Below are 4,804 nucleotides of genomic sequence, written 5' to 3'. Positions count from 1 at the left end.
AGCCTGTGATGACCTGAGTTTCTCAGCTGTGAAGTAAAGAGCAAAAAAAGAGCCTTTTCTTTGGCTCTGGCTGAAAGAGTGAATTTATGGATTGGCCTCTTTGGACTTTACGCTCGTGGAGGGGCTCAGTGTGAGTTTGATAAGTGTGAGTCAGTGATATAACAGCTACACTATAATTTGAGGTGTAAATCCTGCTGCTCTCTTCTGCATGCATATGTTCTTCCATAGAAGCCATTGGACATTTTTATTTGATGCAAATGTCTGTATTCACTTCCATATTGTGGAAGTGGAGCTACATAAGAGGTGCAAATGCACACGCCAGTGCATTATGTATGGATGTGCATTATACAAGGATGGGTGCATAGATGGACATGCACAGTGTCTGGGTCTGTTGTTGCATGGTTGATATCTTGGTTCATTCATATTCAGTACAAATATACATTCAATTAATGCATAACTTCATCTGTCGACAATTATGTGGCACAGTTCTGATGTAGGCTGCATCTGCACTGCGCAGAGTTAATACAGTTTGACACCACTTTCACTGCCATGCTTCCATGCTGTGGAACCCTGGCATTTGTAGTTTTGTGAGATATTTAGTTTTCCCTATCAGAATGCTCTGGTGCCATAACAATATTTAACAGGCTTTTCTTGAAAAGATTTGTTCAGAGGGGGTTTGTTTTTGCCTTCCTTTGAGGCTGAGAGAATGTAATTTGTTTTTGCTCTTCCAGTGGGTTTCCAGGACTGAGAGAGGATTTGAACCCTGGTCTCCAGAGTCCTAGTCCAATGCTCAGCCACTACACCACTCCTTATATCATTTTTACAATTGAATTAATATATTTTTAATACTTTGGCTACCTCCCAAACAAACCTTTTGCGCGCGCATATATATATATATATATATATATATATATATATATATATATATATTCTGCACATTAATGACTTATTTTGACCAAACCTCCCCTGGAATCCTGATGGTGCTCTTATGCATGTGTGAGTTCCCCTTAGAGAAGTGTTCCAGTAGTGGTTTCTATCTGATATGGAATGGCTGTGCACTGTACACAGTTGCCCATTTGTGCTGCACATAGATGCTCACAGTTGAGCCTTTGCATTGTGTGTGAGTACACATGCGCATTGCATGTAACACACATTGTGCATGTGTATTTGGTTGCACATTCTATTGTGCAGTGTTACAACTCCTGAATGAGTTGTTGTGCATCTGCCATGCATCTGTGAGCATAATGTCATGTCCCCATTCCTGCATGTGGTGGCTTAGCCTTCTTCTTTAGAGTTAGGCTAGGATTGCAAAGTGAAACAAGAAACAGGACTCCTGTACCTTTAAGGATTGTGCAGAAGAGGGGATTTCAGCATATGTACACAAGTACATATCCCAGAAATGCTTCCTGCACAATTCAGCAAGAAGGGGATGCTTCCAATACCAACTTACAAAGGCATTTATTGCCCCTGGAATTTAGCAGGACCAAATGGCGTGCAAATAAAGACAGAAGACAGTAGAGATGCATGCAGGAAAATCCTATCTATTTGAGGAGGGGGAGAGAGAATGCAATAATTTTCCAACAAAAGTTGCCTCCCAGATTTGAGACTGGACTTGAAGCTGGACTTGAGAGTATCTTACAAAGACTTGAGACTCGATTTGAGACTTAAAGCTAGAGACTTAGACTAAAAGGCTTGACTACGTAACTGGACTCAGAGGAACCTCACCCCCAGAAGACCTTCCTCCCTAGGTAGGCAGAGATGGGGAGAGGCATGCCTTCAGGAGTCAAGGATTCAGTCCTTGCCTCGTGCCATGCGTGCCCCTTGGTTGAGAAGAGCTGCCAGTCACAGGATGTTTGCTTTACCAACAAAACAGGACTTTCTACTCCTCCAGTGATCTGTTTGCCAGTTATGCCCAGCAATACTCCAGATGATGACCCCACAAGCAGAGCATGAAGGCAAAGGCCCTCATCCCCAGCAGTACTGCACCTGAGAAGGGAGGTTTCATTTAATGCCTACAAAAAGGAGGCACTAGCCAACATCCAAGAGGAATGCTGGTGGAGTGTGAATCTCTGCCATGTGCTTGTCCTGGCACCCAGTTGGGCACCTCATTCTGATCTCAGAGCAACGTGCACCAGTGGCTGTGATGGGGGGCACAGTGGGATGTATATGTGAGCAGCCACCCCATATTGCAACAGAGTGCCCAGGCAATAGGGGGACATTGGAGCAGCCGAAAGGTCAGAATACTCCAGGTGGCTCCTGGAGTATTCTGGTCCATGTGGACCCAGCCCCAGAATCCTTGAGTCGGGGAGGGCTTGATGCAGAAAACTGAGCTCGCCAGCATACAAAAATGGATCACATTGTTCAGAAAGTTTGGATCAGAATCAAGGATTGGGCCTTGCGCCATCCGGACTTCTTGCCAAGAGGATGGGGACGCATGTTTTATTTGTAGACAAGTAATGATTTGGTCACCCTCTTCTGGACACACTCCAACTTGTCAATATCCTTCTTGAATTATGGTGACCAGAACTGGACACAGGATTCCAGGTGAGGCCTGACCAAAGCAGGGTTTCTGGAAGGACTCCCTAGCTGAAGATCTCCCAGTATTCCTTTTTGGTGGTTTCTCATCCAAGGACTAACCACACCTGACCCTGTTTAGCTTCCAAAAACAGAATTGATCAGAGGTGTCCAAGATAATGTGGGAAGGCAGAGCCTCAGACCTTTGGCAAGAAGAGGAAATTCCTACATGTGCAAAAGTGGTCATCTGAAGGAGAATTGTGTGAGCATAACCATCTCTCTGACATGTCTGTTTTACATCCGTTTATTTCCATTTCCTTCTCAGTCAGTGGGGCGGTGTGTCTGCTATGGACTTTAGTCTAAATATTAAAAGAACTATCCAATTTCCTGGACTTTATCCTCCATATAGGACAGCTCCTCAAAAGTTCAAGCTAAAATCTGGAATGTGTAACTTCCAGGGATATTTTCTCAAAATGAAGAAACGTTGCATTGCAGGAACCTTGACCTAGAGACTAATGCTAACAAGATGCACTGGAACATCTCATCATTGTGTTGAGATGTTACTTTTTTAGGACTGTAACTCCCAGAATCCCCTGGACAGCCTAGATATAACTTATCTCATAAGATTACCTCTCCATGCAGTCATATACAAGCTGATGGATTCTTTGTCAGTGAGGCAATGAATCTTCTCCAGGTTTTGGACCCAAGGCAGCTAACCGACATGGCAGACTCTACTCATCCAATCCAGTCTAGCACCTTGGGCAGTTCCTCTGAAGCTGAGGTTAAAACCTGGATTAGCTCCACTGTCCCAGCAACATGGAGACCAATGGGAAGATTTGCTTACAATGTACAGTTGTCCTGTGGACGTCTAGACATACAACAGAGAGGGAGGGAGATACTTCTCCACCTCACTTAGCTCTTGCTGGCAGGAACTCTCCTGGTTCTCAATTAGAGTTTATCACACGAAGGAGATTGGGAGTTTATCCTGTGAATATCCTGGGGAAATTGCGTAATTGTGTGAAATGATTTCACACGATGTCGCACAAAACCCACCATTAAAGTGGTCACAAAGAAGCATTAACACATATCTTTTTACTTTTGGGATTTCCGTGACAATGCATTTTTGTTATCGCTTTATTTGCACAAATGCATGTGATAATCATTTGTGCAAGTACTCACCATTTTTGCTTTATTTGTGGGGTGCTTTAAATGTACTTTAATCTCTCTTTAATGCCAAAATTAGCCCCAGTGTGATAAACTCCATGCAGGTAAACTCCCTGGTGATCTTAGCAATTGGAAATGCCAGGAGTTGCATGTGGGAGCATCTTTGTTGCTTTCATGCCAAACTGCTCACTCACTAAATTCCATGGGTCTAATGTACTTGGGAGTACCAATTGCATTGAGGCGTTTGTAAGTAGTAGTTAGGCTCAGACACTTCAGAACAGAAGTGGGAATGATAGGGTCCTGGAGATAGAATCCTAGAGTTGGAAGGGATCCCACTGATCATCCAGTCTGACCCCATTCTTCCATGCAGGAACACAGAATCAAAGCACTTTCTGTGCCAGACGTCCATCCAGCCTCTGCTTAAAAATCTCCAAAGAAGGAGACTCCACCACTCTCTCAGTGTCTTCCACTGTTGAACCACTCTTACTATCAGAACATTCTTCATAACATTTAGGTAGGATCTCTTTTTCCTGTAGGTTGAATCCATTGCTTGGTGTCCTAGTCTCTGGAGCAGCAGAAAACAAGCTTGCTCCTTCTTCAATATGAGATGTTGGTGGACTACATCTCCCAGCCTTACTCACTATTGGTGGCTGGGTGTTGCAGTCCAGAAACATCAGGAGTGCCACATGCATCTTCTTCCTGTCTTGGCAGAAGGACTCTCATACCCTTTTGGGGTGCAGGAGGAGGATAGAGGATAGCAGCCCTAAATCCCAGTCTTTTGTAGCCATTGCAGTACAAAACAGAACAGCTGGGATGTAATTCTTTCCTTGTGTCATTTTTGTAGGAAATCAAAATGAGTAATTTTCACAGTTTACTTCTCATGGTGAGAAAGTCCTCAAGAACTGCCTAAGAAGACTTTTTGCAGTTCGAGACTTGTTCTACACAAAATTTGCACGTGGTTATTTGGTGCAGAAAACAGCATTTCCTCCGCATAAAAATACTAGTTCTGCTGAGATATTGTTCTATGTGTGTGTAAGTATTAATTTTTTGCACAGAAAAATGCTGTTCTCTGTGCAAAACAACCATGTGTGAATTTTGTGCAGAATAAGTCTTGAATTGCAGAAAT

Source organism: Sceloporus undulatus, chromosome 5 (assembly GCF_019175285.1).
Source record: "Sceloporus undulatus isolate JIND9_A2432 ecotype Alabama chromosome 5, SceUnd_v1.1, whole genome shotgun sequence".
Classification (NCBI taxonomy): domain Eukaryota; kingdom Metazoa; phylum Chordata; class Lepidosauria; order Squamata; family Phrynosomatidae; genus Sceloporus; species Sceloporus undulatus.
The sequence above is the reverse complement of the archived record's forward strand: the minus strand, read 5'-3'. Positions refer to the sequence as shown.